The sequence below is a fragment of the Oryctolagus cuniculus genome, chromosome 6 (assembly GCF_964237555.1).
Source record: "Oryctolagus cuniculus chromosome 6, mOryCun1.1, whole genome shotgun sequence".
Taxonomy (NCBI): domain Eukaryota; kingdom Metazoa; phylum Chordata; class Mammalia; order Lagomorpha; family Leporidae; genus Oryctolagus; species Oryctolagus cuniculus.
In genome coordinates this window covers 119353780-119372080 of record NC_091437.1, presented here as the reverse complement: position 1 = coordinate 119372080, position 18301 = coordinate 119353780, and the positions used below count along the sequence as shown (strand labels likewise).

Genomic DNA, 18301 nt, shown 5'->3' with positions numbered 1-18301 from the left:
CTTCTCCCTCTCTGATAACTTCAGGGGGGAAACTCAGAGAGGAATTTTTCATATTTATATCCAAAAAGTCCTTTCTTCCAGGAGGAGAAGCGGTGGGAAGTCAGGACTCATCCCCTTAAAAACCCCTGAACTCAACCAGACTGCGCGCTCAGCCCTCTGCCTCTCTGCTGAGCCGCCCGCCTGGCCTGCCCAGGTGTACTCTCTCCACTCAACCATGTAACCTCGCTCTCCCCCAGTCTGAGCGACTGGGCACTCTCTCTCAGGTTCTGTCTGGAGAGGTGCCCACCCGTTCTTACGGATGTCCCTACCCTAATAAATCTTGCTATTTTGCTTTCCACTACTCTCTGACTCACGCCTGAATTCTTTCTTGTGCGAAGACAAGAATCCTTACTTTCTCTGGTAACACTATAGCTTCCTTCCCCCTGCTAACTGAAATGTAGATGCAATGACTGGAGCTGCAACAGCCATGAGAATGGAAGCCATGAACTGGCATGGCCTGACATGGAGAGAAGGAGCCTGTGTTAGGTAGAAAGTGAGAAATTTAGCCTATGTGTGAGAGAGACAGGCTTGAAGACCTGCACCTACTACAGGAGTTCCAGAAGCCCAGCATTTTGCACTTCAAAGTCCTGCTGAGACCCTGATAACTGTCCAGGTGGTCCCAGCCCTTCCCCCCTAAGAAAAGCTCCCAGGAGAATTCTCTCCTCAGAACCAAATGGGTTACCTGACCTGATAACATGGGGCAGTAAGGGAAGCCCTTCTACTCTGCCCCAGCTCCAGGAAATCTGGGGAGGAATCTGCTAATTTTCACCCAACAAACCCCTCCAGGACTCCTTATCATTTGTCCTGGAGGAGAGGGGAAGGTGGGCAAACAGACTCCCTTAAAGACCTAGGGACACCAAACAGACTACACTCAACTTTCTGCCTCTCGGCTGAGCCACCTGCCCAGATGTTGCCCAGGTGTATTCTCTCCATTCAACCATGTAGCCTCGCTCTCTCCCAGTCCGAGTGACTCTCTGTCTCTTCCACTCTGACGGATGCCCTATCCCCAATAAAGCCTTATCACTCTGCTCTCTGTCTCACGCCTCGACTCTTTCTTGCATGAAGACAAGAACCCCACAGCTCTGGTGACACCTGGAGCCCTGGTGACCCTGGAGCCACCAGAAAAAAGCCCTGCACCACCTACTTCTGGACTTCTTCTATAAGAGAGAGAAATAAACCTTTCTCTTACTTAAGCCACCAGTCATATATGTAACCAAACCAAAGGAGGCAGACAGAGAGAAAGAAAAATAAGTAATGTTGAAAATTCAGTGGCCCATTGCCCTCAGTGAGGTTGCCAACAGGCAGGGAAGCCTCTTAGTGACACCAACCAAAGAAGGTGCGGGTAATTTTGGAGTTTCCAGTGAAACACACTGTTCAAGCTAATGGTTAAGTAGTTTTACCACAACCATGGAGAAGAAACTGATGAACTAACTGAAAACTACAGAGAAACTGATAAAGTTGTCCATAAAAACTTGGATGATGATAGATATGGGATATCAGAATATTTATAAATTTGTTTAAGTGCACCAAAAACCTTACTTGATCTATTTTCTCTGTATAATCCCTTTTTTAAATTGTATAGTATATATTACTACATTCTGCATACAGTAGAAATCCAGTAACAACACATATATTAAATCTACATATTGTTGGGGCTGGTGCTGTGGCATAGTGGGTAAAGCCACTGCCTGCAGTGCCGGCATCCCATATGGACACCAGTTCAAGTCCTGGCTGCTCCACTTCCTATCCAGCTCTCTGCTATGGCCTGGGAAAGCAGCAGAAGATGGCCCAAGTCCTTGGGCTCCTACACCCATGTGGGAGACCTGGAAGAATTCCTGGCTCCTGGTTTCGGATTGGCTCAGCTCCAGTCGCTGTGGCTAATTGGGGAGTGAACCAGCGGATGGAAGACCACTCTCTCCTTCTCTGCCTCTCCTTCTCTCTCTGTGTAACTCTTTCAACTAAATAAATCAATTTTTAAAAAATCTATATATTGTTGTCTACTTGATATACTCGCACTTACATATTACTTTGCAGAATTTTATTCCCAGAGTAATTTTGCCTGTGAGTTTTGCTTATGTGCTGACTGAAGAATCTAATCTCCACCTTAAAATGCAATTCACTCCTAGAGAAGTCAAAAGGGGATCTGATCATTAAACTGACAGAAAGAAGAGCTTAAAGCCAGAAGGAAGGAAGAAAGTGTAGAAAGAGCTAAGTTTGTTGGCTGGGAAGTAGGGAAACCAGCAACTTCTCAGCTAATCTTCGCATAAGACAAGCCATCTGCCAAGAGGGAGTGGGTAAGTTGGGGAGGAAGATAGCCAGGATGCATGGGAAAGTGACGGGTTTCAGAATGGGTTTGGAAGCTGACCAGGAACTAGTAAGCTGTTTTGTTTTGGTTTGTTTGTTTGGTAGATGATAAGCAAAAGGGTAGATCTAAGCCTTGTACATCACTCAGCCCCAGATCAGCCTCCACTTCCTAGCTCCCTATTTGTACTCCCCACGGGAGGACTTGGGGGATAGGAAGGAAAAAGATCAAGCAGTTATTTACTAAATCTTGTCCACTCAGAGTAAATACAGTGCAGTTGGTAAATGAGATAACATTCAGCAAGTTGTGTAACCTGGTCACATTTGTCCAAGAGCTGACGTTTCAGTCACTTGCTTTAAAGTTATTTTAGAATTAAACTCTGTTTGTTGTGACTAGCAGGCACTTAATAAACATTGAATGATTAGCCAAATACAAGCAACTGAGAGTTTTGCAACTATCCATGTTCTGCGGAAGCCCTTGTTTAGAAGAAAAATTTGCCAAGAAATGATCCCCTTGCCTTGTGATGAATCCACCTGTGTAGACCTGAGTGTGAGGTCTCTGCTGCTGCCGTGTCTGCTCCCTTTTGAAGGCCTACGTACCTTCCGCTTTCCTAAACAGCGCTTCATTTCCTTTAGAACTGAAGAAAGGAGTCCAGAGAGAAAAGGACTGAGCATGAATGCTAGAACCTTACATAACAGGTATTTTTATATCACAATTTAAACCTAATACCATTTTCCTTTAGTGGCTATATTTGTTTTTGAGAGCACAGTATTTTAAAATAACATGCTGTGCTGAATTGCTCTCCGCTGATGGTTCACCCTGGGACTTGCTGATATCATCCAAGTGGTTGGCTGTGTTGGTGCGTGTGGCGGTCACAACACTAATGAAGCAATGCTGGGGTATCTTCTGTGATAGACAGCAGGGAGCACCCTCCGGTTTTAGACAACAATCAAATCAAAAAGGCAGCAGGAGGCAGAATCTGGCAGTGACCTCCTAGCCATGGCTGTCTCCTCACATGAACTGGGGCTGAATTTCTTGGTAGTTGAGAAAGGTCAAGCTTGGTTTGCTTTAAGAGAAAGGAAACTGCTTTTTTCTGTAAACTTCTGTGCTACCTAAAGGTGTCTAGTTGAGGCAACAAAGCAGAATTCCTCTTGGGGACGTGGACCAAGGTGACCTGGAATGGAGAATAGACCAGATTTAAGACAGAGATGGCAGACTCAATGAACTTGCTTTGAAGTGTCTCCCAAAATGACCACATAGGAACTTTGAACCCAGCTTGTGTGATGTGGGCAGCTTTCGCCTGTTCCCTTTCATGCCTTTTTAGCTATTGATGCAACAATAATTTCGCCCCTGAGCAGCCACTTAAATAAGCCAGATGATCCTGACTGCACTTCTACTCTGAGCTAACACAGAGACCAACACATAGAGAAGGGAAGCCCCATATTTCAAGGTCAGTGACCTTGAAAGAGCCCCAAGCTCTGGAGGAGCTGAAATAAAGTTGGAAAGCAGCTGTCCCCACATCCCCCAGAAGGGTCTGTTGGTTGCTGCCTGGAGCCAAGTTGAGGAGCTGGAAGTAGGAGGTGAAAGACCAGGTTCTTCCTCAGAACAAAAAAAGATTCAAATGAATGTCATAGAGAAAACCATAATGCATTGGTGACTCTACAGGTATTGTCCGAACAAGATCATGAGGATCCTATTGCCCTCTGGTAAGCAAGTTAAATGAAGGAAAATGGAAACACTCTTGCTGACCACTTCAAGTACCTTCTTTGCCATCCAGGACCAATCATGCGCCGACTTCTCCCTGATTTACAAATTATAATGGGAGAGTATGTGCTACTTTTATTACTCATTTGAAATGGAGCATTTTTGTGTAAGGCAGTTTTTCAAGAATATAACTGTGGGGAATATAAATGTCTACACTATAAAGATTTAATGCTAAAGGGTTTTTAAAGTGGCAATCAATAGACAGAGATTACTGTGTTGGCTCTGTGGTATAATGAGTTAAGTCGCCACCTACAATGCCAGCATCACATGTGGGTGTCGGTTCAAGCCCTGATTCCTCCACTTCACATCCAGCTCCCCGCTAATGCGCTTGAAAAAGCAGCAGAAGATGGCCCTAGTCCTTGGGTCCCTGCCACCCATGTAGGAGACCTAGAAGAAGCTCCTGGCTCTTGGCTTCGGCCTGGCCCAGGCCTGGCCACTGTGGCCTATGGGGGAGTGAACCAGTGGATGAGAGATCTCCCTCTCTCTCTCTAACTCTGCCTTTCAATAAAGTAAATCTTTTTTTTAAAAAAAGAAACAGATCACACGGCAAATAAACCTGATGTGCACATGTATACAATCTCTTAAAAATGCTGGAGTTGATTCCCAAACATTAGTATAATTGAATTCAATATGTAAAAAATATCAAACAACCCAGGATCTTGTAATCTGTCTGCAGGAAGCTGTTCTAAGGTAGCATAGTTTGTTGAAAGGACTTCAAGGGATGGATGAATTTTCAAGTATGTCAAGAGAGGAGTACAAAGAAACTAATCAGCAGGTTTTTCTTGTCACAGCAGCAGTATGAGAATAAAATGTAATTTTCAAGGCAGATACAGTGGGGAAAGACATCCATGCAAAATAAATGAACATTCCATTTACCAAATATTTCTGTATATACTCTGGACTTTTAATAAATAGCACCAGGTGGTTTGAGGTCAGGGATGCAGGGGAGGAGAATAAATTTTCATTTTGTGACTTAAGTTGATTGATTGATTGATTTGAAAAACAGAGAGAAAGAGGGAAGCAAGATCTTCCATCTCCTGGTTCACAACAGACAGGTCTGGGCCAGCTCAAATCCAGGAGCCAGGAGACCCATCTGCTCCTCCCTATGAGTGGCAAGGACCCAAGTCCTTGGGCCATGATTTGTGGCACTGCTGGCACATAAACAGGAAGCTGGATCAGAAGCAGAATTGTATTCCATTGTTTGAAAATACTATATTTGATTTATACATTTTTTATCTGATGGACATTTGGGTTATTTTAACTTTTTGATTATTATAAATAATGCTATGAATATTTGTGGATATACTTTTTTTTTTTTTTACAGGCAGAGTGGACAGTGAGAGAAAGAGACAGAGAGAAAGGTCTTCCATTGCCGTTGGTTCACCCTCCAATGGCCGCCGCAGCCGGCGCACCGCACTGATCCAAAGGCAGGAGCCAGGTGCTTCTCCTGGTCTCCCATGGGGTGCAGGGCCCAAGCACTTGGGCCATCCTCCACTGCACTCTTGGGCCACAGCAGAGAGCTGGCCTGGAAGAGGGGCAACCGGGACAGAATCCGGCGCCCCGAACGGGACTAGAACCCGGTGTGCCGGCGCCGCTAGGTGGAGGATTAGCCTATTGAGCCGCGGCGCCGGCCGTGGACATACGTTTTCAATTCTCTGAGTATATAGCTAAAGGTAGAATTACCAGGTGATTGCATGTTAACTTTATGTTTATTCCTTTTAAAAAAAATATTCAATTTGAAAATCAGAGTTACAAAGACAGAGGGAGAGACAAAGAGAGAGGAATTTTCCATCCTCTGATTCACTCCCCAGATGGCTGCAATGGCCATCACTGGACCAGAATGAAGCCAGGAGCTTCTTTTGGGTCTCCCACATGGGTACAGGGCCTTAAACATTTAGGCCATCTTCTGTTGTTTTTCCCAGGTCATTAGCAGGGAGCTGGTTCAGAAGTGGAGCATCCAGGACTAAAACTGGTGCCTATATGGGATGCTGGCATCGAAGATGGTGGCTTTATCCACTACACCACAGTGCCAGTCCTGTATTTTTTTTTGAGGACTGCCCAAATAGATTTTCAATTGATTATCTTTTATCATTATGTTGTAGAAGTTCTATTGTGTATTCCATGAGTCTCTTACCAAATATGTGATTTACAAATATTTCCCCATTCAGTGGGTTATCTAATGGTGTCTACTGAAGTCCCAATGTTTTTAATATTGAAGCCCAATTTATTTTGTCACTTGTGCTTCTAGTGTCATATCTAATATGTCTTAGCATAAAGATTTACTCTTGCATTTTCTTCTAGGAGCTTTATAGTTTTAGCTCTTTGATTAAGATATATAATCCTTGTTAAGTCAATTTTGTGTCTTATGTAAGGAAGGCAACTATCTTTATTCTACAGCACATGGCTATCTGGTTGTATCAGCACCGTGTGTTGAAAAAGACTATTCCTTCTGGTGCTGGCGCTGTGGCACAGAGGGTTAAAGCCCGGCCAGAAGCGCCAGCTTCTAGTCCCAGCTGCTCCTCCTCCAATCCAGCGCTCTGCTGTAACCTGGGAAAGCAGTAAAGGATGGCCCAAGTCCTCGGGCCCCTGCACCCACATGGGAGACCTGGAAGAAGCTCCTGGCTCCTGGTTTGGGATCTGCACAGCTCCAACCATTGCGGCCATCTGGGGAGTGAACCAGTGGATGGAAGACCTCTCTGTCTCTACCTCTCTCTGTAACTCTTTCAAATAAATAAAATAAAATAAATCTTAAAAAAGACTATTCCCTCCTTCCCTCATTATAAGATTTTACTTATCTGAAAGACAGAGTTACACAGACACAGAGAGAGAGAGAGAGAGAGAGAGAGAGAGGAAGGGGGAGGGGGAGGGGAGGGGATGAGGGAGAGAGCTCTTATATTGGCTGGTTCACTCCTCAAATGGCTGCACCAGCTGGGGCTGTTTCTTCCAGGTCTCCCATGTGGGTGCAGGGGCCAAAGGACTTGGACCATCTCCCAGGGCTTTCCTAAGCACATTAACAGGGAACTGGATCAGAAGCGGAGCAGCCAGGAGTGGAACCAACGCTGATATGGCATGCTGGCATTGCAGGCAGCAGCTTAACCCATTCTGCTACAATGCCGCCATCCTCCCCCCTCATGATATTATCTTGGCACCCTTGCTAAAAATCAATTGAGCATAAATGTGAAGGTTTCTTATCTAGACTCTCAATTTGATTTCACTGATCTCTATATGTATCCATGTGCCAGTTTCAGTCTTGATTACTGCAGCACTGTTAATAAGTTTTGAAAATCAGGATGTGAATTTTCTAAGCATGTTTGTTTTCAACATTTTCATCAAATTTAGGAAGTTTTCAGTGACAATTTCCTCAGATGTGTTTTTTTCTGTTCCCTTCTCTCTTCCTAACTCTGGTACTCCAATTAAGTATATACTGGTACATTTAAATGTGTCTCCCATTTCTCTGAGAATCTGTTTGGTTTCATTGGATTCATCATTCTTCTATTCCTCAGACTGCACACTATCTCCATTGATTCTTCTGCCAGTTTAAATCTATTGTTTTTTTTAAAATATTTATTTATTTATTTGAAAGAGTTACACAGAGAGAGGAGAGGCAGAGAGAGAGAGAGGTCTTCCATCTCCTGGTTCACTCCCCAATTGGCCGCAATGGCTGGAGCTGTGCCGATCCGAAGCAAGGAGCCAGGAGCTTCTTCCGGGTCTCCCATGTGGGTGCAGGGGTCCAAGGACTTGGGCCATCTTCTACTGCTTTCCCAGGCCATAGCAGAGAACTGGATCAGAAGTGGAGCAGCCGGGACTTGAACCTGAGCTCATACAGGATGCCAGCGCTTCAAGCCAGGGCGTTAACCCGCTGACCCACAGCGCCGGCCCCTAAATCTATTATTAAGGAGCTCTAATGCATCTTTTGCTTTGTCACATATTTCAATTCTAGAATATTTATTTATATATATTCAAGTTTGTGAGTGTGTCTCCTAGTAATGTGTGTATCCCCTCCACCCACACAATTTTCTGTCTCATCTACTTTCCTTTACTCTTTGAGCATATTTGTGATAACTACTTTGAAGTTTTACTGTTACATTTGGGCCTTCTCACAGGTAGTTTGGGTTGCCTACCGTTTTTTTTTTTTTTTCTTTCCCTGTGTGTGGGTCAACTTTCCTGTTTCCTTGCTTATGCTTCAATTTTTCATTGTTGCATTTTAATAATGCATTTTAGCAAGTCTTGATACTAACCATCTTCTACCTATCTCTGGTTTTTGCTGTTTAGTGACCTGGCTGGACTATGTGAGGGAAGTCTGTTTTCACACAGTATGAAGTCTCCAAAGTTCAATGGCATTTTGATTGCTCTGTTTTCATAATGCTCTGGAACATAAATTGCTCTATTGGATCCGATTAGATCTGGGATCTTTTGCAGTTTTTAAGGCTGGTCTTTGAGTTTTGGTTCAATCCTAGGAGGAATCTCCTTAGCTATTTATTTTCCTGGTTCTGTTTAGTATACTAGCTGAACTAGGGTTTAGCTCTCTGCTCTCCTGGGGCTACCAGGCTCCTTGTTAAATGCGTATCAGCAGAACCTCCATTTTGCAAGCACCCTTAGGCATGGACTTCCTCCCACTCTGTTTCAGGTAAGTCACTCTCCTTGAGATTGCAGAGCTCTGTTCTCATGGCCTGCTCTTGCTATGCAGAACCTCTGCACCACTGCTCCAGAGTCGGAGACAGGGACAGCAACACGCTTCTCTCACGGTAACATCTGCATATCAGCAGCACACTGGATAGGGACAGTAGTCTCTCCTCTTCCTGACTTTCCTGTTCCAGAGGCAACTTCAGCCCCAGAAGCAAGGTGGGTTAAGAGCATTTGGGGTCCTGTATTCTCTACCCCATGCCTAGGGAAAAGCCTAGCAGTGGGGGCAGAGGGAAGGAAAGGAGCCCCCAATTTCTTGGCTGACTTCACCATGCAGCTGAGGAGATGAGAAATGCTCATAGCCTGCACTCTCGGAGAGACTGGAAGCTGGGGGGACAGGAGGGAGCCACATCAACCTGGAGTATATCTCCCTACACACTGAGTTGGGGGTAGAGAGAGGCAGGGAGAAGATCATACCTCAAGTGCCACAGACTCTTACTATTCAAGATTTAGTAGATCCTGAGTAAATGTTTGTTTATGCCATCAGGAAATCTCTAGAGACTTTAAGTTGTGTCGTTTCCTTAAAAAAAATTATTTGAGAGGCAAAGAGAGAAACATGATCCAGGTATCCCCCATGGGTGGCAGGGACTCAACGACCTGATCCACAACCTTCTGTCTCCCTGGGTGTACATCAGAAGGAAGCTGGGATCAACAGTGAAGCTAGGACTCAAACCCAGGTACCCTGAGGTGCTCAGGTATCTTTACTGCTAGGCTAAGTGCTCATCCCTTTAAGTAGTTTTTATTGCTAATAATTTTCACCAGTTACTGTTGTTTCACTGAGAGGAAGGTCCAAGAAACTTCTCACACCACTGTTCTAGAATTGGATCTCTGATACTTGTATTTGGTTTTTTAGCACAAAAGAATCACAGTTCAAGCCAGGTTGGAAACGAGAAAAAAAAATGAGAACTTCCCTGCCCAAGAAAATGTGTTGGTCATCGTTACTTAGTTCTGGGGGAGCTTGTGGTCCAGCTCACTCTGGAGTTAGGCACTTCTTGGCAGAAGTAGCAGCAGCAAAGCTGTGGGCAGTGATGTACGACAGGCTGGCACTGCTGTGAGGAACGTTCTGTTACAGCCAGGTGGTTCTCCTGGCCACAGGCAAGAAAGGAAACAGGCTCAAGAGAAGGGAAATATGGGGTGCATTGTGAGACTCTGCAGGTCAGGAAGCAGAGAGGGAGAGGTGAACTGAGAAAAGTCAGGGGCTGGGTCTCCAGCAGGCAATGTTTGTAAAATATTCACCAGCCTACTCAAAGACTCTGTAAAGCAGTAGTAATGATATGGGGCAGAAGATTAGAAATAGGTGAGCTGAAATTTTTGCCAGCCCTGCATTGTAATTCTATCTCCCTATCTGTCAATATGCCCACCTTCGCATGATGCACCTGTTTATTATCCAGGACCAGGAAGGAGGAGACACCATGATGGCCATGTAGAAGTTAAACTCGATGTGGAGGTCCTATGAGAGTGTCGCATACCTATCTAGGTTCCACCCCATCTCATAAGAGAGACTGATAATATGAGAGGGGCCCTTTAGCTCTTGACTAGGCTTGGGGATCCTTCTCAGATCTCCTTCTCTCTCACCTCACAGGCAATGCTCTGGCCCACTCATAATCAATATCTCTCCATGTGGGGTTGCCCACATTCACACATGAATGTATATTCATTCTCTCCATTTTAAGTAAATCCTGCCCTCATTTGTGCATGGAATGTACACCTTTGCTTTGAATCATTATCTCTGTGAGGGTAAAAACCTGGAATAAAAATCAGTATCACATACTAGTATAGTATAATAGTATCACATACTCATAATATACTACTCACAATACACATATACTCATAATACTATCATGTACTCATATTCTGTGAACTTTAACTCAACAACAGAAGTTCTCTCTGCTAAGTCAAAGGTGGAGTTAAGAGCATGAAAAACAAAGAAATGCTATTCACTCAAATTACTGTTCTGAAGATAGAAACTAATTCAGTAATAAAAGTAATAAAGAAATTCAATAACTAAATATCTGCTTAGGTCATCTGTAATAGAAAAAACCATGAAATAAATATTGGTTAAACACATTTTGACATGTCTAAAAATAGATTGCTAGGTGGTTATATTTTAAAAGATATTTTTCACAAATTCTTAAGTGAAAAACAGGTTACAAATCAATGTGTACAGCACAATCTGATTTTGTTTGTGCATAGCGAATGATCTGAAGATTAATAAAAATAGCTCCCAGGGCATTTGGCTCTATTACCAAGAACTCGTTATTCCATATACTCTTTGCAAAAAGCCCATGAAGAAAGTACCACTGTCATGTCCATTTTCAGATGAAGAATCTGTAGCAACCAGATTTCTACAAAGTTGTCAACTTGAGACAGAAGTCTAGGGCAATTTATGAGTACGCAGTGCTAGTTCTACTATAAAACACTGCCTCCTGATATACAGAGGGTCAGTAACAATTCTCACTGCATAGCAAGATAACTGTGTTGGTCTTGATTATGTACTAATTATGTTTTTGCTTATGTAAATTTTTCTACAATGATCACTTACTATCTGTAGGATAAAGTCTTATTTTTTAAATAGGCTTAAGAATAATCAAACACATTCCATATGGGAATAAAAATAATATTCATATCAGATTTAATTTTACCAACCAAAAAAATAGACTCTTATGCCTTTTTTTTTTTTTTTTTTTTTTTGACAGGCAGAGTGGACAGTGAGAGAGAGAGACAGAGAGAAAGGTCTTCCTTTTTGCCGTTGGTTCACCCTCCAATGGCCGCTGCGGCCAGTGCACCGCGCTGATCTGATGGCAGGAGCCAGGAGCCAGGTGCTTTTCCTGGTCTCCCATGGGGTGCAGGGCCCAAGCACCTGGGCCATCCTCCACTGCACTCCCTGGCCACAGCAGAGGGCTGGCCTGGAAGAGGGGCAACCGGGACAGAATCTGGTGCCCCGACCGGGACTAGAACCCGGTGTGCCGGCGCCGCAAGGCGGAGGATTAGCCTAGTGAGCCGCGGCGCCGGCTGTATGCCTATCTTTTTAACACAAAAAAATCTCAACTGCTTGATGATGTTTATAACTTAAACATGTCATTATTTACATATCCTGGAAAAAATGGTGGAATCATATTTGTGAAAATATTGTAGGATTGAGGGGAAATACCTTTGAGAAAGCATTAATTAAGACAGAAAAGTAGTTCAATTCGATAGGCATTTTCTGTAGTTCCACTCAGGCATTGAGTTAAGTGCCAAGCAATACAGAAATGAAAAAAAAGCTATGATGCTTGCCCACAGACACTTCTAGTCTTTATAATATCATTTGTTGATAGTTCAAAGTCATATTAATACCTTCAATCCCACTCTCTGTTATTAGGTATCTCTATAACAGGAAGTGGTAGAAGGCTCATTGTGTCATGAAAACTAGATTCAGAAAGATTTAAACTTTTTATTTCTTTCATGGAAAACTTCCTCTCAGTGAGGTTCTTGCAACCTGTATAGATGCCCCTTTTTGGGAGGCCATTCATCCTCAGTGACTTGTTATTCTCAGGGAGTGTCTTCCTATCACTGATTTTAGTTTTCCTTGCTAAAAAAGTAAAGGAAAAATTAATGGACCAGGGCTGGTGTTGTGGTGTAGCAGGTAAAGCCTCCGCCTCTCCCATACAGGTGCTGGTTTGAATCCCAGCTGCTCCACTTCCTATCCAGCTCCCAGCTAATGCATCTGGGAAAGCAGTGAAAAAATGGCCCAAATAGGGCTGGCATTGTGGTGTAGTGCCTCAGTGGGCCCCTGCATCCACACGGGAGACATGGAAGAAGCTACAGGCTCCTGGCTTTGGCTTCTGCCTGGCCCAGCCCTGGCCACTGCAGCCACTTGGGGAGTGAACCAGCGGATGGAAGATCTCTCACTCTGTCGCTCTCTCTGTGTTTCAAATAAATAATAAATCTTTTTTAAAAAAATTAATGGACCAAATAATCTTCAGGTATAATGTGATCAAATAAAATAAAATGGGTGGTTATGAAAGGTAACCTAGAAGTTTGTAACCGGGCGACAGATGACGCACACACTCCCCACCCACCCCCACTCCCGCCTACCCCACCCATTTATAGGCGCAGAGACTTCGTGGGAGGCATCTGAGGGGACTTAAGGAGCCTTGCATGCTAAGATGAAGCATGAGCAATGCAAGGAACGGTTGACTCACACTCAGTGAATGGTTTGAGGGAATCTGTGAGGTATCATTTGCATATGGCCAGAAATAACTAGAAGACACTGGCACAAAGAGAAAAAACTTTTGGCATTCAAGTTCATGAAGGCTCAGAAAATCACATTTCAGATATAAAAATGACACGAGGGGCCAGCAGAGTGGTGTAATCGGTGAAGCCACTGCCTGCAATGCCAGCATCCTATATGAGCACTGGTTCAAGTCCTGACTGCTCCACTTCCAATCAAGCTCTCTGCTAATGTGCCTGGGAAACAGCAGAAAATGGCCCACGTGCTTGGGTCCTTGCAACCTATGGGAGACCCAAAAGGAGTTCCTGGCCCTGGCTTTAGATCAGCTCAGCTCTGGTCATTGCAGCTAATTGGGGAATGAACCAGAGGATGGAAGACATCTCTGTCTCTCTCCCTCTCTATTCTTTCTTTCAAGTAAATAAAAATAAATCTCGGGGGGTGGGCGGAGTTTGAGAGTCTAAACAACATCTACTTCAATTTTGAAAAAAAAAAATTAAAAGTTACAAAAAAGTGGCACATCGGAAAATGTGCTCAACACCTTTATTTGTCACGAGACACCATTTTATACTGAATAGAGTGGCTAAAACAAAGAAATGCTTACCTATACTGGAGAATGTTAGTGGGAATGGGGAGCAATAGCAACTCTCCTACATTGCTAATGGGGATATAAAATGACTTATACATTTGAAAGAATTGTTTCACAGTTTCTTTCAAGTTCAACATATTTCTTTCTTTCTTTCTTTCTTTCTTTTTTTTTTTTTTTAACAGGCAGAGTGGACAGTGAGAGAGAGAGACAGGGAGAAAGGTCTTCCATTTTTTTCATTGGTTCACCCTCCAATGGCCACTGCGGCTGACGTGCTGCGGCCGGCACACCGCGCTGATCCGAAGGCAGGAGCCAGGTGCTTCTCCTGGTATCCTATGGGGTGCAGGGCCCAAGTACTTGGGCCATCCTCCACTGCACTCCCTGGCCACAGCAGAGAGCTGGACTGGAAGAGGGGCAACCGGGACAGAATCCAGTGCCCTGACTGGGACTAGAACCCGGGGTGCTGGCAGAGGATTAGCAGAGGATTAGCCTATTGAGCCTCGGGGCCGGCCTAAAGTTCAACATATTTCTACTCTGTGACCCAGCAATTCCTCTCTTAGTAATTTCGCCAAGACAAATGAAAACATATACCCACAGAAGTATTTATGCAAGAATATTTACAGCAGCCTTCTTTATAATAACCCACAATTGTAAATGACCTAAATGTCATCCAAGGACAGATGCATAAGTGGATAAACAAATTGTAGTATAGTTATCCAATGGAATAATACAATAAAAAGAGAACAAGTTACCAGTATATGTCATACATACAGATTTCAAAAAACACTGTGCTTCTACATGATTCCATTTATTTGAAATCTAATTTCTGTGGTGATAAGAAATCAGCATATGGTTGCATTCAAGTGGAAGAGAACTGACTAGAAAGGGGCACAGGTAAACTTTCTGGGATGATGAAAATGGCTTATGCTATTTTGGATAGTGATTACACAGGTGTTAAACCTCAGAAAGTTGTTAAAACTTATCAACCTAAACTATCTAAGATCTGTGCTTTTCGTTGTACGTTACTTTCATCTCAATTTTTTAAATTGTAATGACAGAAGATCTTATTTTACAGGCTTAGGTCAGCGAGGCCTGTTATGTTTACATTATATGTCACTCATTCACTAATCATACTACTAATTCCTATAACAACAGGCACCTTTCATGTAAAAATTATTCTGAGCAGCATTAAACAGGCATGTGATTTGTAAATGTTAAAGTTTAAATATCCTGCTCAGAATCTCAAGGATCGGCAATGATAAATTTGTGAAAATTACCCCAAGTGAAAGTGATTTGGAGGGTCACGAGTTTGCCTGTCAGCTGCCCCTCCCCTTGATAGAATTCCCTTTCGCTGACACAAATTATGCTTAACATAAATAAGACTATTCAACTTGTTTTTCTTTCACTCAATATATCTCAGAAATTATTTCATAAGAGTACACGCAGATCTAACTCTACTGTTTATTTTTTTGACAGGCACAGTTAATGAGAGAGAGAGACAGAGAGAAAGGTCTTCCTTTTTCCGTTGGTTCAACCCCCAAGTGGCCGCTAGGGCCAGCGCGGCGCTGCGCTGATCTAAAGCCAGGAGCCAGGTGCTTCTCCTGGTCTCCCATGCGGGTGCAGGGCCCAAGCACTTGGGCCATCCTCCACTGCACTCCCGGGCCACAGCAGAGAGCTGGACTGGACGAGGAGCAACTGGGACAGAATCCAGCGCACAGACCGGGACTAGAACCAGGGGTGCCGGCGCTGCAGGCAGAGGATTAGCCTAGTGAGCCATGGCACCGGCCATACTGTTTAAACTCAGGTGGACTTTAACATGTGACTTGTTTACCAGGTAATATTCAAATTGGAGATATCTGTTCAGGAAACAAATATCAATGTCTGTGTGACCAAACCAGAAGACTCAAGGGTGTAACAAATTGCTCCAAATCTTAGCATCTAAAAGTGAGTTATTTTTCACCCAGTTCCTAAGAGCTTGGAATCTGGAAGCAAGTTTTGTAGTTCAAGGGCTCTCATTAAGTTGTAGCCATTGAAGGCTTTACTGGGGTTCCAGGTTCACTCACACTATTGTTGGAAGAAGGCTCCAGGCCCTGAAAACCTGTGCCTCACCGTAAGGCTGCTCACACAACGCACCTCCCAGAATGAGCGACCCAAGAGAAAATGAGTAATCAATGCAAAATCTGCGGGTCTTTATCATCTAATTTCAGTAGGGTTATCCCATGGCATCTGCCATATTCTATTGGCCATAGAAACCAACCCTGGGAGCAGATTACACATGGTGCAAACGGTAGCAGGCAGGGATTACTGGGAGCCATTTTAGCTATACATCCCTAGTACCTAAAACAACAAAGAACCCAACAAACACTTGCTATGTTGAACTCAACCAGCTGGTAGGTTGAAATTCAATCCAGGTATCATGGTCCAACGGGGTTACCCAAGTTGTTTTCAAGTTGCCCAATACCTCAATACAGCTCAATAACTGTACAATAGTAACCAAGGAATTGAGAGGAATGGAAATACGATGTTGTTTGAACTAAACACCAGGCTACTAAATGTTGCCTCTGGATACAGAAATAACCAGTGACACAGATGTTCTCTTGCTCAACCAACAGTCCTTCCTCACTTGGAATTAGCCTAGTCTCCTGTCTAGGTGTCCGGAAGCAAGACCTCAGCCGGGCACGGCTCTGCCTGGCCTTGTTCTGTTCTTTCCCGCCTCCTCCTCCAACTCTTGCAACCGTGTGTGTCTTGGCCAGCCTTTGCAGGCCTTCTCACTCTGGCAACAAAAGGGCTACAGAGTCCCTAGATAGTTACTTAAGCTTTCTTCTTCTGCTCCTACTTTCCTATCTCATTCCCCCCCTCCCCCGCCCCAGTGGTCCCCATTCCAATGCATGTTCTGGTTACACAAGACTTTCATACTCACAGTACGGTTTCATGTTTCTGTGCCTTGACACATGTACGGTCTTCTTCCATGGATGTCATTCCCAGGTCTTTTGCAGCCTTGCAATCATCTCCTTTTCAAGTCTCTCAAACTTCATCCTCCTAATGAAACTTCCCTGACTCTTCAGGACGCACCCCACCTCTGTGGCACACCAGGACAGTTTATTATTACTCTCTTTTCTGGATTAGTACTGGTGTTTATACTTGCTTCAGTTTCTGAATCATTCTCAGCTCTTTTTAATTTTTTTCAGATAACATTTTAAATTTACATTATAGTCAAAGGTTTAATGGTTCCACTAAACAAAAAGGTCAACAAATGAAAAGTAAAAAGACCACAGTTCAGTAGGAAATTAGGCAAGGGCTATAAATAATCAAGGGGCCAGTGCTGTGGTGTACCAGGTAAAGCTGCCGCCTGCAGTGCCAGGATCCCATATGAACGTCAGTTTGAGTCCCGGCTGCTTCACTTCCAATCCAGCCCTCTGCTATGGCCTGGGAAAGCAGTAAAAGATGGCCCAAGTTCTTGGGCCCCTGCACCTGTGTGAGAGACCCAGAAGATCCTGGCTCCTGGCTCCGGATCTGCCCAGCTCCAGCTGTTGTGGCCATTTGGAGAGTGAACCAGCAGAAGGAAGACTTTCTCTCTCTCTCTCTCTCTCTCTCTGTCTCTGCCTGTCTGTAATTCTTTCAAATAAATAAACACACCTTTCTTAAAAAATAATCAAAAGAAAAGAAGTGCAACTTCACTTATGTAAATTCCTGAAATATAATGAATTTAAACACAGGATGATTCCCTCCCTAGTCAACAGACCCTACCTTTCAACTGCTCCTCCTCCCTTTGCAACACCTCTCCTCAGTGCCCAGACTATAACAGATATCAATAAATATTTCAAAAAGTGACCTGGGAAATAGATAGTGCATACCTGTACACTGTCATGTACTGTTAAGGGACAGATACCTCTGGCTCTGTGAAGGGAATGAATATTTCAAACATTACATTCCATGTTCTTCTTCTCCTAGAGATAAGAATTCAAAACAGAGGCATAAGTAAGGCAGTCAAAGGAGAGCAGGATTTATCTACGCTGAGGGAGTCAATACACAACCACATGTGAATGTAGGCAACCCTGCACAAGAGATATCCATCATGAGTGGGCCAGAGAGTTGCCCCTGCAGAGTGTGTGGGAGGAGGCCAGAAAAGGACAAACAAGGGCAGAAGGCTGAAAAACAAAAAACACAGCTGTGCTCCTGACAGTCCCCTCTATGGGGTGGGGGTGATGCCCTAGTTGAATATACAAACAGGGTGGAGTTTGGTGTGCCTGAGGTTTCAAGAAAAGCTTAACTCCCCCATGGCTATCATAGCATCTTTTCCTTTCTGGTGCAGGGAAAGCAGGTGCCTCATGGGAAAGCAGACGAATTGGATTCACAAGAGAGGGGCAGAGTTAAAATGCAGGGCTAAAGGCAGAAATTAGGAGAAAAATCTTCCAGCTCACCTATTCTTACCTAATCTTCCTGCCTCATTTCCCGTTATCAGTTCTAATCTATAAAGCCACAATTCTGTTTCTGTCCTGCACTTGGCACAGACTATCTGCAGACCCCATTCCCTTTATGCTGTACTCCCTGCTGGGCTACATCAATCTCTGCTACTTCTTCCCAGTGCTTTTGCCTCTGCTTTTCAAGGAGTTGCTTGCTCTTAGGTTACCAGTCCCCAGGCCTTCTGGATCCCAAAGGGACCATTTGGGTCACATGCAGAAGTCTGGCAGTGGTAGGTAGTGATTACACAGGCTTT

At 44.0% G+C, this 18301-nt stretch overlaps 1 protein-coding gene across 3 annotated transcripts in view; it reads right to left on the bottom strand.

The window, feature by feature from the left end:
* Positions 1-18301, bottom strand: part of PDP1 (pyruvate dehydrogenase phosphatase catalytic subunit 1) — a 159037-nt gene that overhangs the window by 120875 nt on the left and 19861 nt on the right. Inside the window, exons 2-3 of one of the 3 annotated variants that reach the window (XR_011389233.1) lie at positions 16918-17531; positions 16505-16663 (exon numbers count right to left, since the gene is read on the bottom strand). The gene's annotated coding sequence lies outside the window, so the exon portion shown is untranslated. Of the gene's footprint in view, positions 1-16504; positions 17532-18301 lie in introns of all 3 variants that reach the window. The other 2 variants (XR_011389232.1, XR_011389231.1) reach the window with 2 other exon arrangements.